Source organism: Bombyx mori, chromosome 27 (genome assembly GCF_030269925.1).
Source record: "Bombyx mori chromosome 27, ASM3026992v2".
Taxonomy (NCBI): domain Eukaryota; kingdom Metazoa; phylum Arthropoda; class Insecta; order Lepidoptera; family Bombycidae; genus Bombyx; species Bombyx mori.
The window spans coordinates 6,447,610-6,469,161 of NC_085133.1; the positions used below are offsets into that span (position 1 = coordinate 6,447,610).

Genomic DNA, 21,552 nt, shown 5'->3' on the forward strand with positions numbered 1-21,552 from the left:
TCCCTTTTACCTCTCTTGTGCGATATGAGAATGCATTCAACGCAGTTATCTATAACTTTTCTTATCTTATCTTGTAAATTCTCAATATAATATTCTCTGTTGATTAATTCTTCTGTTTTTGTAATACCAAAGTGTCCTCTCTCATGGTTTTTACGAATGATCTCGTACTGCATTTTTTTAGGTATAACAATCAATCTATTTCCTTCCTTCTCTTTGTAAAGTATGTCTTGCTGTATAATGTAGTCTTGATAATTTTCTTTCTCTAAAATTGTTTTTATTAGTCTTATTCGTTCATCTTCATTCTGTGCTTTCCTCAAACGAGCCATCGTTTCAGTGAGAATCAAACAAACTGGATGTCTACTCAAAGCGTCAGCGTGCTTCATTCTTGATCCTGGCCTGTGTTCAATTTCATAATCGTATTCTTCGAGGAGCAGAGCCCAACGGGCGACTCTCGGTGGCAGATCCTTTTTCTGCAAAGTCATTGTTAGGGCAGAACAATCGGTTACTATTTTAAAATGTATTCCCAAAACGTAAACTCGGAACTTCTTAATAGCAGCAACTATAGCTAAAATTTCTAAATAATAGCTGTGGTATTTCCTCTCAGCTGGTGTCGTTTTCTTACTCATATAATAAACAGGGTGCATTAGATTGTCTTTAGGGCATTTCTGTAATAGGACAGCTCCGTATCCATCCATGCTTGCGTCTGTATGAATTTCTGTTTCATAATCGGGGTTGAAAATTTGGAGAACTGGCGATCCACAAAGTATCTTCTTTAGTTCAATAAAAGCCTTTTCACATTCATCGTCAAAATTGAACTCGGCATCGTTCTTCAAAAGATTCGTTAATGGTTTTGCGATCAAAGAGTAGTTTCTTACAAACTTTCTAAAATATCCAGTGAGTCCGAGAAATGATTGTAGTAATTTTACATTGTGTGGTATTTTAAATTTAGACACCGCGGCAATCTTTTCTTTTGATGGCCGAACCTCATTATCTTTGATGGCATAGCCCAGATACTCTATTTCTTTTTTCATGAAATGGCATTTCTTGTAGTTAAATTGTAAACCAAATTCTGCAGCTCTTTTAAATACCTTTTCTAACTTTATCAGTCCTTCTTCTTCTGTCTTTGCTGGAACAATAAGATCATCGAGATATGCCAGGACAGTGCCATTTGAGATAAGATCTTGAAAGATGTTATTGATGAATCTTTGAAATACAGATGGCGCTGTGCAGAGACCGAAAGGCATTTTAAGAAATTCGTATTGGCCTTGGGGCGTAACAAACGACGTATATTTCCTGCTATCTTTATGGACGTTAACGTGCATGAATCCATTTTTCAAATCTAGCGTCGAGTACACTTTCGCTTCCTTTAGTTTGTCTATTTGGTCTTCGATCAGTGGTAATGGGAACCGGTCTTTTATTATCTTCTTATTCAGTCTTCGGTAGTCAACGCATAGTCGGTAAGTTCCATCTTTCTTATTAGCTAGTACCACAGGGCTTGCGTAGTCAGATTTGCTTGGTTGTATTATCTCTTGTTCTATCCATTCTTTTATCTGTTCATTAACCGTCTTCATTTCCAGGGGTGAAAGTCGTCGCGGATTTTGATGTATTGGTTCGTCGTCGGTAAGTATAATCTTCATTTCAACGTTACTTTCTCTCTTTACTTTGTTAGGTTTATATTCTTCTATTATTTTTCTAATTTTCTCTGAATTTTCTGATTTAATTGTATCATTTTCATTGTAGATATTTTTCTCTTCAGTTAATAGCGTAAGATATACAATTTTTTCAACAAAAATCCCATTTGCAGTAAAATTAACTTCAAATTCTCTCAATATAGGGTTTCCCAAAATCACATTTACAGGTATGTCATTATCTTGGACAATGTAGAATGTTATATCAGCGTAACAATCATCTATTTGTAATCTTGCATTAAAGACTCCTTTTGTGTATACCTCCTTTTCAGCTATACCTGTCAAGCATATCTTAGAGTTATTTTGATTATTCAATGCGTCTTTCGTAATCCTTTCAGCTTCAGTCATCCTAATCAAATTAACATCGCTTCCTGTGTCTATTAGCGCTATCATTTCTGTTTCATTAATCTTTATCTTCTTGTAGGGAACTTTCTCTTCTTCACTTTTATTTAGAATGTTCAGAGACTTCTTAGTTTTATTACTTGTACAGTCTGTAGATTTGTGGCCAAACTCGTTACATTTAAAACATTTGATTCCTTTTGGACAGGCAGGTGCTTGATGGTCCAAGTCGCCACAGTTGAAACACCTTTTCACATGAGTCTTCTTATGGGTTATGTGACTTGCAGACGACTGGCCAGAATGAGAAGGTCTAGCAGACATCTTCTTTCTAAATTCACTATAGATGTCCAACTTCTTTCGAAATTCTTTTATGTCTGCTGCACCGTACAGAATTGCTTTATTGGCTTCAATGTCACGAATGCCATCTATGACGTATTCTATTAGCGCAGCGTCCTCAACTTTACCATGTAGGGCTAACTCTTTCATCGACAAGAAGTATTGTTGATATGTCTCGTCATTCTTCATTTTACGCGAAGCAAGTTTTTTGTGTACAACTGCGCTGTTAATTTTGGGACCGAACTCTTCTTTAAGAGCATTCTTCAAGGTTGCGTAGTCTTTTATCCTTCCCATAGATCGTAAGAAAAGCTTGGCAGTTCCATCTAAGAGTCTTTTTGCGTAAATCAATTTTTCGACTTTAGTCCAATTCATGATCTGTGCCACGTCTTCGAATTCGTCAAGAAATGTCTCAATCGGGTAGGTGTCATCTCCGGTAAATATGTTCATCGACTTCTCCAAGTCTTTGAATGAAATATGCACGTCTACTTCCTGTTCCTCACCTTCAGCGTCTTGTAAGTCTTTTTTCGGCGGCATCGTGATGCTTGTATTAATCTTAGCTTCTTTAGGGATCTACTTCTAATCTTAGGGCAAAACGATGGTCTTCCTGGACTTATTAAAGTTTTATTATATCTTCAACATCAGAAAATGGACGAAAATTATCACATCAACACATCATCAAAAACTATAATTTCCGTATTTTTTTGTAATGTGGCAACATTTTTCACCAGTGTGTCGGTAAAACAATTCTTCACCTTCAGTTATCAACTTTGAATGATTCAACGTTTTTCGTCTTCAGTCTTCGATCCACTTCAAATCAATATTTTAGCCAATCCCGGACGAGCCCCCAAAAGATGTAGGATGGCGGAATAACGAGAAATGGATCTCACCTTATTTATTTTTATTTTTTACACAAAGAAACAACAACATATCACTTTTACATCTTACCACCACCACACACACTAATCTTTTTTTTCTGACTACCTCCTGACTTTGACAGCCCATCCACAAATTGGGGTTGTCAGATTTAAATAAAATTAAATTCTAAAAAATACTCCACATATATGTACGTTGTCTCTTTTGTTTTGTTATTCAATTATTATTTTTTATTGCTTAGATCGGTGGACGAGCTCACAGCCCACCTGGTGTTAAGTGGTTACTGGAGCCCATAGACATCTACAACGTAAATGCCACCACCCACCTTGAGATATGAGTTCTAAGGTCTTAGTATAGTTAAAGATCTGTTTCTCGATAAAATTAGGAAGAAACGATTCCCAGTTCGTTTTACTGATAACCAATTAATATTTTCGAATACAAATAAAAATAATGGAAATCTATTAACGAACAATGTACTGAACTTTAAATCATCCATAATCTAGAGATTAGCGTGTACAAATGCTCAGACAAATTCTAAGTCAAAAAGTTTACCGCTTTGATTATTATATACACGTATAGATTATACCATAGATATAGATTACCGAGAATGCACCAGAAACCGTGACACGACCAGAAAATACAACCACAAAATATTTGTACAGTCAGCGTCGTAATAAACACACAGAAGCGAGTCGAATCGTAGCCTCAACTAAATAAATTTCCAAACGGGGCGAACAAAAAAAAAAAAAAACAAAAAACTGTCGAAAGAGTCATCTCTCGGGTAGAACTAATTGGTGTTCGTTGGTTTATGCTTTAAAAAAAGATATTTGTTATACTGGCAACACTATTTTGATGGTCGCTCGGACGTGAGGTTCGATCGGGCAAAAAAACCGAGCGTGATCGTAATTTCGTTGCGTTACTGGTGTTGATGGTTCAAGAGAAAGGTTTTGAATGTTGCCAAGAAAAAACATCGTTGCTAGTTTTGATGAGGTAATAGCTTCGCTGTTCACGAAAAACTAGTCCGTAGACATCGGGTACTGTGGGTTTTTATATAGATATATGAAGATAGACATTATTTGGGATCACCGTGTTGAAACAGTACCGAAATATTGGGAGCTTATGAAATGTAAGAAGCGTCGTAAGAATAATGATTTATGCCAAAGTTAAGGATCTTCAAATATGAATAGGACCAAAACAAATACGCATTCAAATCTCGTTAGATCCTCAAATATTTAATAGACTGGATGAATCTGATGAAACGGCACGTGGACAGTATTGAGTTATCAAACATTATACAGAATCAATTACAGTATCGTGTAAGATAACTTCGATACGCCATCGAACACGTCGGTTTTAGTCAAACACCTGTATACCCGCCTACCTACCCTCTTATAAATATGTAACCCCCCATTGTCCTCACAAAGGGAATCTATTCGAAGACTTGCTAACAAGGGTTTCGGGTAAAAAAACGCTCAAGAGTTCCGAATGCAGAGCTGCGTCGAACAATAGCTTTGAGAAACGGTCAGGTAGAATAAATTTCTATTGTTGGCTACCATTAGGCCGTAATGCTCGGTGGTATTTCGACGTAATAAAATAACGTGAACGATCTATTTTTTTCCCGGAACTCTTCAGTCTGTATGTAATGATGCCCTTGATAAAGTGACGTGTAAAATTTACATTAAATTTACGAAAGGAAATTTGTGCGTTTTTAACAAATGCACGATTTTTGGGGCGGTTTCATTAAAAGCAAATCGAGGGTTGGAAGATTGTTTGGTCATTTATCTTTGTGATTAAAAATGCGTTTTATTTGGTTTCAGCATCAACAATTCGATGTTTTTAATTGAACTTAAATTCAGTTTACACCATTCAAATTATGATATCTTTTTCAAATTTTAAGCTTTAAATGGCTCTTCTTTAACGTTGCAAAAACGTCGCTTAGAACAAATAGCCTACCAACCGTTGAAATATTGCTTTAAATAAGACTGTTTTCTAGACGTTATATCCATTCAAAATTCTTGTTAAGAACGTTATCTATTCAAAAATCACCAACTTATGTTGAGCCGTTAGAATTAATGACATTGCTTTCGCTGATGTCCCAAACACCGATCGTTGCTTCGAAACCTTTCTACCTGACTTGACGTGTCTATTTAGACATCAAAATACACTTTTTTGTAGTCGATCTGTGAAACTTGTTTCGCCTAACACAAAACAATCTATTGTTGAACGATTTTAATGAGTCTCTCTGTGTATTTAAACGGTTTCGTTCTTCGAAATTGCCTCAGTTTGCGCCTCATTCTGCGATTTTTTGGGTAGCTCAGCCCTTAAGCGACACCTTTTATGCTCCGATTGCGTTAAAATTTACGATTTTCTCGCGAAACGTGACGCACACAATGTCAATGATACACTTTTAGTTGGGTAAATAATGTATTTTATTTCGTGTTTAGCGAATCGATGCTAGTTTATAGTAATGGAGGTGTTTAAGGATTTTTTTGTGAGCCAAATTAAAGGTTTCATGGCATGTGATCAATTCGTGGCCCGTTCAGTGAAAATTTCTGTGTAGTTGTAGTTAAACATGCTAAAATAAATTCCGTAGAAATGTTAATTGGGGTAATTTTTGAGCTGCACTTGTGGTAGGCCTTATGCGTTGCTAATATTGACATACCTAATCATTGGTAGCCTAAGTGACTATTCCAACTACACACAGTTTGGTGGGTGAGGCTATTGGGCTCAAACTGGGAGGACTTGCTAACTCTAGCCCGACAATAGCAGTGCTTCGCTGAATCTACCATTGGATCGAAACCACAGACTGGAGTGGTAACTTAATCAAATTTGCTTTAAAAAATATTAATCCAAATTATCATTTTCATATACATAATATACATCACCCAAATAATGAATTGTTATTATGATAACGACAATTCATCCTTCTTAATTTACATTACCAAATATTTGTATAGGATTTAAATTTTTTATCTCGAAATTTCATGAACCGGAAATCGTAAGGCTGATATTAAACAATCAAGTCGTATGTGCTTATGATATTATCTTATCGTGGCCAGACGGACAAGCAGGATGCAATGGCTCCCATTGCAACTGACAGTCGGATCCCCGGGCAAACAGTGACTGTGATTGCGTAAGTGCCATATTATCTGATGCTGTAATAGATTAATTGAATAGTTTTGCTACAACATTGTGAATAGCGTTAATTGGAAAGTATAACGTCTGATTATTTCATGTGACTCTTAATGCACCCGCGGTGACATTTTCTATTAGTCGAACTTCTGAGGAAGGAGTGTCAAACTCCAAAACGGTATTTCAAATTTGATTCGAGTCCTGTTTAAAACTATTGGTTTATTAATTTATAGAAAAATGCTTGGATTGTTGATGAAATGTTTTGAATTGCGCTAATGCTACTTGTGAGATAATTGATTTTGTATTCTGAATGTCCGTGTAATGTTCTTTACTCGATTGGAACCATAAGGTCGTATCTACTTTAAATACGGATCCGTGTTTGATTTTGTGTTATTGTTGGAGTTTTCATTCCCACTTTTATTTTTAAGGAAAATACCTTAATGAAAAATTTCACTTAAAAAAATATTCGAGTAGATATTTAGCCATTAGGACAAATTCCAATTTTGGCTATAATTTCGAAGTATTGATTGATATAATATACTTACATAGAACTTCGCTGGGAATTTAAAAATAACATTATTATTTATTGTCATTATTACTGGGGAGTCCAACACTCATATAAATATTAGCCTATCCATTAAGTACATGTATTTTCTACACGGATACCAAGTTTCAAGTCAATCGGATTCATGGTTCAGTAGTTATAACGGAACATCCGTAAAAACCACTGTAGATTTATATATTAGTATAGATTCATCAGTCGATACATATGTATATGTATACCTAAATACACTGCGATATACATATACGTATGTGTATACTCCCGGTGCGTCTTGTTAAATAAACCCGACAACTCTGGCGTACTCCGAAGTACTCCAACCAAACACATTAGACTTGTATACGGTGATAATGACAGTTTGCGTCGGCAGTTAGCGAAGCAGTGCGAGCTACTGGCGCGCTACCTGAGCTTCTAAATACTGTATCGGAAATGGCCAGATAAAAAAATAAAAAAATTATGTTATCTGTGTTCAAATTTTAATTTTTTTTTTATTGCTTAGACGGGTGGACGAGCTCACAGCCCACCTAATGTTCAGTGGTTACTGGAGCCCATAGACATCTACAGCGTAAATGCGCCACCCACCTTGAGATATACGTTCTAAGGTCTCAAGTATAGTTACAACGGCTGCCCAACCCTTCGAACCGAAACGCATTACTGCTTCACGGCAGAAATAGGCAGGGTGGTGGTACCTACCCGCGCGGACTCACAAAAGGTCCTGCCACCAGTAGTACTACCAATAGAATAGAAAGACTTTAATTCCCTACTCAATACTTTAACATTTATGAACAAGTATGATCACCTAACTAACCTAATAGACTTTGGTATATACTTGTAGTTGATTTATTTACATTTTTTTTTTCTTTTTGCAATTCGCTTACTATTTGAACATAGAACATATATTTTTTTATTATTTCTAAGCAATATCTGTAGAAACCCCATATTGAGGATGCCCAGCTATCTCTGTTCTGTGTAATCTTTTTCTTCTTTAGACCGGCTTTCCTTCTAATCTCATCTTCCCAACGAGTCAATGGTCTACCTCTGTTCCTTTTATCTAGCGGGCCTTTCCAAATTATCCAGCCAAATGTTAAAATTTAGAATTGTTTCGTATTTCGAAAATTTGTCATTGCTTTCAATTTGAATTTGAAATAAAGTCATTGCTGACTTCCATGAACAACGGTTACCACGCACCATCAAGTGGGACGGACGCTCGTTTGCCTACAATGACAACAAAAATATCGTAACAAAAAAACAATCTTTCACTGCTTAATTTTGCGTTTATTATTTTTAGTCATTCGTGACGGCGAAAATTGTGAATTATTAACGCCGGAAATAATAAATACGATTATATCGTCAACGGGGTCGTAATTAACTGCATAATAATATATTATTTAAAAAAAGACGTGTGCCACTCGGGGACTGCCGCAGTAAAGCTATTGCAAAGCATTTTTTATCAATTTATGCAATTACAATTAGGCAATAATAATTTAATATTAAAACAATAATAAAAATAAGACCACGCTATATTTATAAACATTAACAAAAGCAAAACATTAACTGTCCCCTTCATACTCATAAGCTAGACCGCGTGAGAGAGAGATGGGCAGACTTTTCATGATGCTCATGCAGTGCGACGTCACGCCGCGCGCTTATTCACAAACAGCGCAACGTGTGAATGTGTTGAACGCGAGCTACATAGTAGGCGTAGTGGGGGTGTCAGGTTATTTTCGTTACGGAATTTCTTGATTCAGTCGCCGCGCTCAAGGCCCGCGATAGAAGCTATGCAATAGCTTAAAAAAATGTATTATATTATATTCTTAATCCATTTCTGTTATCCATATCAATCAAATAGTACATATTATACAGTAAATTAAATTTAAACAAACCAATTAAAAAGAAAGGAATAAATTGGAAAATTTTAAATTCCGCACTGAAACAAAATATCCTTGTATCTTTCATTCATTTCCTCACACGAAGACATCACAAACGCATTACTACAATACACAATAAGTTATCCACCGAGCTAATAACTACATAATTTCTATAAACCAGTTCGAATTGGAATGTGCGTGGGCGATTCCCGGACTGGACAATGTTTCGGACACCGGGCCTATTGTACCGTAATAATATGGAAATTGATTTAATTCTCACTTGTGTCACTTGAGCGAGAACGTCTGGTAAGTTCTCAGAATTTAATTTAAAAAAAGTTAAAGTTTCAAATTTTAATATTATATTACTAAAATTGGAAGTTATAAGTTTTCACTTTTATCTACAGTTCCTATGGTAGCCAATTTCTTTTTTTTAATTAGTTCTAGGTTCCGTCGCAATGACTAACAACAAGATTTATTGACTGAATAAGAATTCTGGAGAACAAGCGAAATCCGACCATCGATACTTCGGAACGTTTCTCATTAAGCCCGGTAAACTTTTACGATTTGATATAAAGGTCATAAATACGGGTCGCCAATTAATGTTTGTATAAAGGTCATAAATACGAGTCGCCAATTAATGTTTGGCCCGGAGCCCGGCTTTGTAACAAGTGATGCCCCATTGCGCTCAGACAAGTCATAACACGATTAAAGCTAATAATATACAGACCGTTTATGTCGATTTCTACTAAAGAACAGACAGTAATCTGATCAATTCAAAAGCGCAATTTCTTAAATAAATTAAACTATAAAAATAACAATTATTTTTAAATCAAATTTGAAATTTTCCATTCCGATATCAAATATAGAGACGTAAATAAAAAAAAAAAAAAAGATGTGTGGTGTCGTGGGACAGCGGATAGGAACGAAGTTCCTTATTATAAAAATATTAATTTAAGTTCTATTCGAGGTATAAAGAAAATAATTATTCCGGTATACATTTTTTATTATGATTTTTTTATTGATAAAAATAAAAATAAAATACTACATTACAAAGTTATCAACTTTATTTTATTAACAATGATTTATAAAAAATATATAATAATAACATACCAAGAAACAGCTATTTATATGAATAATAATAATAACCGTCATCACGTAGACTATACATTGGACACTGTATAGCCATCATACTAAGACATATACATAAATAATAAAAATCTTACGTTACGGACGTTTTTTCCCGGTTAGCGCACCCTCCGCATCGTCCCATAAGGAACTTCGTTCCAAAACTGAGTCATTAAATAGCTGAAAGCGGATTGATCTGAAAATTAAATAAATACGTAACGAATCCTGTCAAACCAATATTTGCGTACCGAAACATATTTAAACCCAAACACAATTATGCGCGATTCGAACTGAATACGAAAACTTCAAAACACAATATTTGCGCATACGTATTGGAAATACGTAGATCAAACATATTTAATACCGGAGTTTGAACAAGTGGCGGTCGAAAGGCAACTATTGTGCGTATCACAAATGAACTAAAATACAAATAATACAACAAAAGTGAGGATTTGTGAAAATTATACACATTCTTTTCGAATACGGAGACACTTGACAGTTGTCAAATGACATATTGTGTTTTTTTTTTTTTTATAAAATCCCTTTGCTTTCTTTTCCTGCTCAACATAATATTGTTCGTTCTTTTGTGTTTTCAAAATTATTACTTCAGTTTTATTTAAATTTCGATTATTTTTTTACATACAGCCACAAAATTTAGATAAATATTAAAATGTGCTACCTATCATTAGTTTATAATAATTATTTTTTTTAGACTAAGGAATGTAGGCAAAGGGATGCTATTTTTTACTAAGAGGCAAAACGAGTCTGCTCTGAGGCCTTGTCATCTAAACTGCTTCCTACAAGTCCGGCTTCACTGGTAAACTTTTATTGTCATAGAAAGTAATCCCTACTAAGAGTTTACTTATAATAACATGTAATAGAGCTGCAGTACTCCGAACACGAGTTAATTCTTTCCATTAATTCCAAGTTTGATGGAAAGACCATTTGAAATGCGTGGTGTTTTAAACGCCACGGCCTCGAAAAAGGACTATTTGGCTACCATAGACAGAGATAACAGTAAGACATGTTCATAAATACCACGACGTTAAATTGCGAAACGAGATCCAAGTGTAAATGTATTGGAAAACGATAGCATAGATGATACACATAAATTAGCTATAGATAAGCGACTTAAGCATTTAACAAAAATGTTTACGGGCGTCGGCCAGTAGATGGCTTCGCTTCGATTAGTTTTTTATTGCTACTGTAGATGGCAGTAACATATTAATTTTAATGAAGGATTTTGTAAATTTTTAGAAACCACACATTGATAAAATTTAATCAATCTGTCACTCGTGTAACAAATAAAGACTTGTATGATTTATTATTTTTTTATTTTCTGTGTTTAGTTATACCATAATTAAATGCCTTAACTTTAACAACATATAAGTTTAGGGGCGGCCGCTACAAGATGTCGCTAGTTTCCACACAGAAAAAAGAATTGTCTTAAAGTATCGCTATTTCAGGGCCCTGAACGATAGTTCTACGGCGCTTTCCTCATGGCCACGCTTATATGTAGTTTTTATTGTCATTACGAACGCTTCCAGTAATATTATGTTAGCCATGTAAGACAATGTGGTGCAATACGATAATGTTGTCAAAAAGGTTATCGACTGCAGGACCTCGAATCTGTCCCCAATATCGCTTGGTTATAAAATTTCGTGGCGATATAAACGCAATTTATTAATACAGCAAAATGTAACCACAATTATTGGAGATCGAAATTAACTTATGGTTAAGATCTTTATGAATCGGTAAATTCATTATTTTACGTCAGTGGCGGTGCGTTTTATATAATATACCACATCTAATAACATAGTTTGGCAATAATTGGAACAATCAACACTCTGTTTATTTTTTATTAAAAAAATTACAATCTATATAGATGAATCGTGGTCTGACCTCACTGAATGTTCTATTTAAATTCTTTTTCGACTATCTTCATAGAAAAAAAGGCCACATTTTATTTCATTTGATATATAATTTATAACAGATGCATTGTATTAGACAATACCTCTGTTGTCTCTCTGCGTTCGAACTTAAAAAAAACTTTACATCTGTAGTCGAAAATCTATGTATGTATGTGAAAACATAATGTCAGATTTACTGGAAGGGATGAAATAGCAACGACCAATGTAGATTTTTAAGAGATGGCGACCGGACGATATAATGACGAGAAGCAAAATGGATCTTCAAAATCGATACAATTAATTAAATAAATAAATTCCTGTATGGGAACCCAAGACTGATAGACATATATACGAGTATTCTTCCTATTCGTGCACTCTTGACAAAGTGGTAGGACCTCTTGTGATTCCGCGCGGGTGGGTACCACCGCCCTGCCTATTTCTGCCGTGAAGCAGTAATTCGTTTCGGCTTGAAGCGTGGGGCAGCCGTTGTAACTATACTTGAGACCTTAGAACTTGTAACTCAAGGTGGGTGGCGCATTTACGTTGTGGATGTCTATGGGCTGCAGTAACCACTTAACACCAGGTGGGCTGTGAGCTCAAGCACCCATCTAAGCAATAACAAAAAAAAAAAAAGTGGTCGTAGTCATACATCAGTCGGATCCTGCGATACCGATGCTCTCACGATGCGACGCCCTATGGCACGGTGTTTCGCAGAGTGAGAGCAATCGTTGGAGTGAGTCACCGATTTTATACGAGTATGTAGATAATAAACACCCAGCCAAAGAACAAAATAACAAGCTCGTCACACAACTGCTTGCCCGATATGGGAATCGACCCACGACCCTCACTCAGCCCAGCAGTCAGGAACGCTATACAACCACAGAGTCAGCCAAGTGTACATTTCCTAAGATCGTTTATAAACATGTAAACGTACAAACTTATTAGACTACCTGACCATCTTCCTCCACAGAAATAGAATTATCCAATACGCTTAAACCTTAGGCACACCTACACTTCAATTAGTACAGAACCACGAACGAAAAGCAAAGTCTTTTCAACCTACTCCCAATGATATTACGATCGAAATTTAAACTAAGCACGACTGTAGACTCTTCATGAAAGATGTTCTCGAATTACCGAGTTATCTTATGGGTCGTAAGGTGTACTTTCGCTTGCAACAGTCGTAGTTTGCTCAAAACTTCATGTAGCAACACTAAAACAGTTTCTTAGAAGAACCTTTAAGTACATTCAATATTTACGGAGCGAGATCGCGGGGTGTACAGTAGCTTATTGATATTTCGGATACTTGGTTACCGCAAACATTGATTTCGACCAGTTCCAACAGTAAACAGACAAGGTATTTTTTTTTTAGTAGTACTCAGCAAATCGGGCGGGGAACGTATACTTAAATTAAGTGAGAAATTTGTCCGAAATCTAAAACAGCATCTTTGCTGGTGGTTGTATATGCACGTTTAGATGCCATTTACATAGTGAAGCAGTCTTGGGCTCGAAGAGGCGAGAGAATACCCTCAGACACAGCCCACTGAGTTTCTCGCCGAATCTTCTCAGTGGGTCGCGTTTCCGATCCGGTGGTCGATTCTGCGAAGCACGACTCTTGCTAGGGTTCGTGTTAGCAACGTCGTCAGGATTGAGCCCCGTGAGCTCACCTACTAGTTAAGGTTACGCTGAAATAGCCTCTCAAGGCTCTCAGCTTAGGTAGGAAAAAAAAGCGAGAGAAGAAAACTTAGATTTTTATGTCATAAAATGACTGGCAGCACCAGTGTTGTATCTATGAGTTAAGATGAACGCAAACAGAGCGACAAATTAAACTGTTAGAATTGAATTCATAAGGTGGAATACCGTCCATGAGTAAAGGTAGAAACGGTTACATTAGGGCGGGCATTAGGATTGTCTATTACGGGACGTAATACTTTACATGGTAGAAATTTAAATATTGCAAGCCAAATAAAAAAATCCTGCTCTGACATTTTAGATACGTGATACCCAACACTTTTTAAAAGCACGAATAAGTTAGTCATTCTTAGTTAGAGCATGTGTTACCGATCTCGTTGAATACAACGAAGAGTTTGACGTGCAACCTAACCTATAGACACAACCGACGGAGTTTTTAGCCAGACTTAGTAGGTCGTCCGGTGGTAGATTCAATGAAGCACTGCCAACTACCAAACCGGGCGTAGTTGGAATATCCCTTTAGGCTCCCAAAGATTAAGTAGGAAAAAAAATGTGATCCGTCACGGGACGCCTGGCAGTTGTGAAACATCGGCAATATTTTGCAAAAGTAATATGCTGAAAAGAACAGATTGTGATAGAAACTAAATATGTCATAATGATAAAATGAAATATCACGAAAAAATAATTTGTTTTCAAGTAAAACACAGGTAATGTGTACTGTAGCAAACAACACTGTATACACTAGGGAGTATACACTATAGGTATCCGAGCTCAGTGTAGCGAGAGAGATGGCTTAACGCCGGATCGAGTGGGAGAGAATCGCACAGTCGATTGCGCATGGCGACGCGTCGCCTCACCGTACACACTTCTGCATATTGACTGTATATATATACCATCATATAGCGTGGCGACGCGTCACCACTATATGATTGGCAGAAATCGGTTTTACGTGCGGCTATAGATGTTTCACATCAAAAATAGCCTAAAAGGAAACGTTTACCACGAAAGATCTTCCAGAAACCGAGAACCGAACGCCAACAAAATAATTAAGGTCTTATCGCACGGTTTACACAATTCACCACGGTTAGTGTTATAAAAAGATAAAATGTACAAAACGTTACATGAACTGCTCGCTGTGTAAACTTATCATCACATTTTTATCACGACTGCACCTATACAAATAAAGAGCGAGCTTCCATATTAATGCAAACATTGGCTTTGGTTCTTGACTTTTTTGTTCTTGAAACGCTCGGATGATATACTTATGAAATATTTGGGTCTGTAAAGCGTCTTGCGTCTAACGTTGCGACGTGTGCAAGTCGTGTATTTATTTATAAACCTGAAACATATTCGAAATGTTACACATATTACTTAGTATGAATTTTTTTTGTTGCGTTTCGTAATTATCAAAAACCGAAGCGCGCTTTTAATAGGGATGTCAATTTAGGGTTGAATACAGCAAAATTTATCAATAGATTAGCGAGTGTTTTTGTCTATAATTATTTTTTTTAGCTTGTGATTCTAATTATGTATGACGTATTTTTAAAAAGGCACGTCATTTAGTAGTATATTCGAACTGTTTAAGAAAGATACAGACAGACAAACAATAATCTGTGATTGTGTAATCTGTGATTCAGTCGAAAATAGGCGGACTTTTCCTATTTTCCAAAATCTACTTATATTATAGAAGTCACTAAACATTTTACAGACTAATAACATTGTTTAGTGTTTATATTTAAAGTATAAATTTAGTGACACGTATCCGGGAAATGGTCTTAAAAGTGCAATGAAAATAATATGATCAGTAATTAAATAAGCGATGATGTTGAATAAGTCGAGGATGCGTCTGTCGTTATATAGCTTGCTCCAGAAATGCTTCGTCTACTCTTGCATTTTGGTGTAGGGTTGACACACTGAACTTTTAAAAATTTAATATTTTTTTAACTTTTACAGTATATCAGTCCATGGGTGACTGTAATCACTTATCATCATGTGGACCGTATAGTCGTCTGCCTACAAGGGCAATTAAAAAAAATAGATATAACTAGACGTGCGGCACGGTTTTACTCGTCTAACATTTGTTTTTAATTACAAAATAAGAATGAAATACGCTATCCTAAAGAGTTGCTTGTGTCATTCTGATGCGTTTACATGTAGAATCTCGAACCCCAGAGAACACCTGCGACTGAGTGTAACGGAATCTTTGAATGTAATTTTCATCGACAACGAATCAATAATTTTATAATGTAGCTCTATTATCTAGTCCAGTATCAACACGATAACGAATGGTAAACAATCGACGTCGCCCTAAACACGTCCATTAACAGTGCTTTTAGGTACCACAAGCAACGGTCACCGTTCTCGTCGAACCCGTCGCTTGCGACGAAGGGCTCGACGAGCGTATTAACCCACAGACACAGCCCACTGAGTTTCTCTCCGGATCTTCTCAGTGGGTCGCGTTTCCGATCCGGTGGTAGATTCTGCGAAGTAATGCTCTTGCTAGGGCCAGTGTTAGCAGCAACAAAAATTTGCAATAAATTGTTGATTCGATTAACTATAATTTTTAAATAGTATAAATGCAATAAATAATTTTTATTGCATGTTTATTTCAAAACGTTGAAAATAAAATAAGAGAGTAAATGTAACACATAATTAATAAACCATAAAAAAAATATATTGGAACGAAAGATCGTTTATCTATTGAAAGTGTCAGCCCTGGAATTGGTGTGCATGTAAATATTGACGCTTTCTGTAAGCTCCAGCGACGCGCGGCGAGCGCTCGACGTTAAATATTGACTGTTTGCCGTTCACCGTCAACCTAATAATGCACTTGTATTATAATTTTTACGAGATTTCTGTAAACTTCACCGTTGCGACATATATCCGTATTGTGTTTATCATTTAAGGTTTTTTATACTACATAGTATGTACTACTCGATGACTACAGACTGACTGGGTGGTGAAGCTATTTTTCCTACAAATGCTGATAGTCCTGAGAGGCTATTTCAGCTTCTCCTTGACGTGTAGGTGAGCTCACGGGGCTTTTTTTTATAGCTTAAATGGGTGGACGAGCTCACAGCCCACCTGGTGTTAACTGGTTACTGGAGCCCATAGACATCTACAACGTAAATGCGCCACCCATCTTGAGATATAAGTTCTAAGGCCTCAAGTATAGTTACGACGGCTGCCCCACCCTTCAAACCGAAACGCATTACTGCATTACTCAAACCGGATTATTGCTAGCACTGGCATTAGTAAAAGCAGTGCTTCGCAGAATCTACCACCGGATCGGAAACGAGACCCACTGAAAAGATCCGGCGTGATCCACATCGTGCAACTTTGTGTGATTAATACGTTTGTTTGCACTTTGTCTGGGTGTTTATTATCTATTTATGTGTACTAGAGGTCCCGCAGTAGTCGAAATTCGACTATAAATGATTGGAATTGTAAGTTTGTACACTATTATGATTGTATTTTATACTTCTATAATCACAAATTTCGCCAAGGCTACACTATAAAAAAATATTAACAAAGACAAACAATATTTAATCTATTCTCAATTTGACAACAGACGTGAAGAACAAAAGTTTGACAATAAATAGTATGCATGCGTGTGTGCGTCAAATACATGGTATGTAGTGTGTGTAATGTTTTCTTTATTGATTTAATGTATCTTTTATGCATTATATAAAAAAAAATAGCATTGTGCACTTCTTCTCTATATTCTCTATAAGTGTGGAAAATTTCATACTACTCCGTCCGCGCAATTTTCGTAAAAAGGGATACAAAGTTTTTGCTTCACGTATTAATATATAGATATTTTAAAACATATATATGTCGTGGATAACGACTTTTAGTTGTCGTGGATAACGACTTTTAGTTGTCGTGGATAACGACTTTTAGTAATATTAAGACGGTGGTTTTGATTATTATTTTAAATGATGAGATGTTGTTTTGATAAATATCACAAAATGAAGGGTAGACTACGTAACGCCACAGTATAAAATGGCGGTACGTGGACAGAGTCGTGGCATTCCGTGTCAGACAGTCATTCCGTCCGTCTCAGTCAGTCGGTCTGTCGGTATGTGCAACGAAACTGTCGGTTTACCCTGTCATTGTGAAAGTTGTGTGTGTTGAGTTTCAATAATTATTATTGAAAAGTTTTATTGACTAAACTGAGTTCAATCGAATACGAGCGATGACGGAACCTACCGCTCAGCCATCCCTGACGTGAGCCGACATATAAGTATTGAATGATGTAATTAAGGTTCAATTTGGTTTGCGTACTATCCGTAAAGAAAAACTGTGTGTGGATGCAACGACATTTATTTTGCGACTGACTTCACTTTTGACAAGTAAAAATATAGTAATTAGCAAAGAGTATAAGGTTAGTAACAACATACCGCCCACCAAAGGACCACTAAGTTCTTTCTAAATCTATTGCACTAATTACAACGTCAAGGTGACTTCAAAACCATATTCTACAAAACGAAATAAAGGTTGCTTAAATACTAGACATCATAATACAATATGCTTAACTTGAGACTTCGTATTAATTTAATAATAATATTGCTACAGTGACATTGGTAGAGAATCTGACAAAATTACAAGATGACATTTCACTGATTGGAATCCACCGGCAAACAACATAATTTTGTTATTGATCTTTTTGTCACAGCACTGCCACTTTTCACACTGTAAACTCTCGTGAGATTATCAGGACCTGGGTGCTTCTCGACTATTCTTCCCAAAGACCATTTTCCAGGCGGCAAGTAATCTGTTTTTATCAAGACTATATCTCCAATTTTAAATTCCTCTTCTCTTCTTAGCCACTTAGGACGCTGCTGCAGTCTGGATAAGTACTCGTCCTGCCATCGCCGCCAAAAATCATTGACCAGCTTTTGTGTATGTTGCCATCTAGATAAATGATGTACCCGAACCTCCTTCATGTTAGGCGATGGTACGACGATAGGAGCTTCTCCAATTAGGAAATGCCCGGGTGTCAATGGGTTTAAATTTTCTATATCTGTGTCATCCAGCGGACATAACGGTCTCGAATTTAAACAAGCTTCCACTTGGCAGAGAATGGTGCTCATTTCTTCAAATGTAAGGTGAGTTTTAAGGATCCTTTTTAAATGAAATTTTATAGACTTAACTCCCGCTTCCCATAATCCGCCAAACGTAGGACTGTAGGCCGGAATAAAATGCCATTGGGTACCTTCTGCAGCAAGCTTTTCTGCTATGTTTCCGGGGAACTGTAATTGAGCCTCGTTCCAGGCATCTTGCAGTTCCTTATCAGCTCCTATAAAATTTCGACCTTGGTCACTCCAGAGGTGACAGCATTTGCCTCTTCTGGACACAAAACGCTTAAAAGCTCCGATGAAGGCTTCTGAAGTTTGATCACTAACTAGTTCAATGTGGATCGCCTTAGTAGCCATACAGATGAAAATACATACGTAGGCCTTGACTGTCTTACATCCTCTGAACCGCGACATCAAGATGTGAAACGGCCCTGCAAAGTCAACCCCACTGTTTATAAATGGTCTTGATGGGTTTACTCTCTGCTCCGGTAAGTCTCCCATTAGTTGGGTTCTTGTAGTAGCATTCATTCTGGCGCATATTAAACATTGGTGTACATGTTTCTTTGTTATTGATTTTGCCCTTAAGATCCAATATTTTGATCTGAGATAACATAGCATTAACTGAACCCCTCCATGTAGTGTCTTGATATGGGCGTCAGCAACGATCAAGTGTACTAGGGTGTTGTTATTTCCAAGAATAATTGGGTGTTTTCGGTCATCAGGTAAGTTAGTATGTTTAAGGCGACCGCCCACCCTGAGGATATGATTCTCATCCAGGTATGGGTTTAGCGATCGTAATTTACTTTTTCTTCTAACTTGTTTCTTATCTCTTAGCCGATCTATTTCTTCTTTGAATTCTTGTTGTACTAACTTAATGCATGTGATAAGCGCCTCTTCAAATTCTTGTGTAGTTATTTCCTTGCTCGTACTTAAATTACTTTTGTGTCTTAAAAATCTTTTACAGTAAATAATAGTTTTTAGTAATTCTGGTAACGTATCAAAATCTTCAAACTGAGCGGTTAAAGGTTTTAATTCTTCTGCATTGTGGTAAGTATTTAATTTTATTGGTTTCATTTCCAATTCTGTTTCTGTTATTCCTGGCTTACTGTATATTATTTCTTTTTTGCATAACCACTTGGGCCCTGTCCACCACAACTCTTTCTGTTTCAAGTCCGCCAGCAGCATGCCTCGCGACCCGATGTCTGCAGGATTCTCTTCCGAAGCTACATGGAACCATCGATGTGTGTTTACATTCTCTACAATTTCTACGACCCGGTTCGCCACGAATGTCTTCCATCTATGAGGATCACCAGATAGCCATGCAAGAACAATTGATGAATCTGTCCATGCATAGATGTTAGAAGTAGGTATACGCATTGCATTTTCTATTTGCTTAAGTAACCTTGCTAATAACAGCGCCCCACATAACTCCAGGCGTGGTAGAGACACGGTACGGAGTGGTGCCACTCTAGTACGGGCAGCTAATAGATTGGTGAATACTGAACCATCTTCCCTCTTTACACGAATGTAAGCTACCGCAGCATAGGCTTTCATGGAAGCATCGCTGAAACCATGAACCTCGATGTTTTCCATCTGTGTGCTTACTGTGTTTAGCCATCTTGGAATACCTATCTCTTTTACATGTTCAAAGTCTTCTCTAATTGTCAGCCAATCGTGTAACAGCGATTGGTTAATCTCGTCATCCCAGCCAATCGGTTCTAGCCATAGCCTTTGTATGAGAATCTTAGCCAAAATTAAGCTAGGGGCGATCCATCCCAGTGGGTCAAAAAGTCTTTGAATATCAGATAGTATGCCTCTCTTTGTAATACTGCTTGACCTTGCTGGTAAGTTAACCTTGTACTGAAACTGATCCGTGCCCAGGTTCCAGATCAAACCTAGAGCTTGTACTTTTCCATCCAATTTAAAATCCAACTGTGCTCGAGATGTACGTTTGTTTGGTTCGATAGATTTCAAAAATTCAGCAGAATTGGATGACCATTTTGATAAAACAAATCCACCTTTCTGTAGAATATTATCTACTTCTTGTGCTCTTTTTATGGCTTCAGGAGCACTGCTCTCCCCCGACATTAGATCGTCCATGTAAAAATCTTCTTTAATAATTCGAACAGCCATTGGGTGATTTCGACCTTCATCGTCCGCCACCTGGTGAAGCGTTCTTACAGCCAGGTGAGGAGCCGCCGCTGTACCAAATGTAACACGAAGCATACGATATTCTTTAATAGGGTCTGTATCATTCTCTCTCCACAAAAGGCGTTGATATCGATCGGCGTCTTCTTCATAAAGTAATATTTGCAGGTACATCTTTTGTATATCACTTGCATAGCAAACACGATGTAATCTCGATCTCATAAGTATGTTCCTTAAGTCTTCTTGCAGTTGTGGACCTACAAGCAATTCATCGTTTAGAGAAACGCAGTTGGAGCCCTTCGCTGAAGCATCAAATACTACGCGTGTCTTAGAAGTTTCTCTGTCTGCGTGTACCACGGCGTGATGAGGTAAGTATACTGATTTTCTCTCATTTATTTCTTAGGTATTTCTTCCATGTAGTTAGCTTTTATGTATTCTTGCATGACCTTTATATAATCTTCTTTTAGTTTAGTTTCTTTCTTAAATCTTCTTTCTAGCTGAAGTAACCTCTTTCTAGCAATTTCTTTCGTATTTCCTTCAGTCGAAATTGGATTCTTTGTATTAAATGGCAGCCTCACTAGATATCTTCCTTCACTATTTCTCGTATGTGTGCTTTCATATATTGATTCACATAGCTTTTCTTCCTTTGTTAATATTCTCTTTTTATCATTGTCAATTTCCCAGAGGGATTTCAACATATGATCTATATGGACTTGATGATGAAGGACCAGAAATGATTCATTTTCACGGTTATTATCGATTTCTCCGAAGAGGATCCACCCCAGGTTGGTTTCTTGGGCA

The 21,552-nt window shown here is 36.8% G+C and overlaps 1 protein-coding gene and 1 long non-coding RNA gene across 3 annotated transcripts in view; one reads left to right on the forward strand and one right to left on the reverse strand.

The window, feature by feature from the left end:
* The window catches only part of LOC692674 (transcriptional activator cubitus interruptus), a 167,355-nt gene that overhangs the window by 11,727 nt on the left and 134,076 nt on the right, over positions 1–21,552 (forward strand). The gene's annotated exons all lie outside the window — the stretch shown is intronic.
* LOC134201515 (uncharacterized) lies at positions 9,842–10,562 on the reverse strand. Its single transcript, XR_009976855.1, has 2 exons — positions 10,285–10,562; positions 9,842–10,116 (listed from the first exon to the last, which is right to left on the reverse strand). It is a non-coding gene; the product is annotated as an uncharacterized LOC134201515 (long non-coding RNA).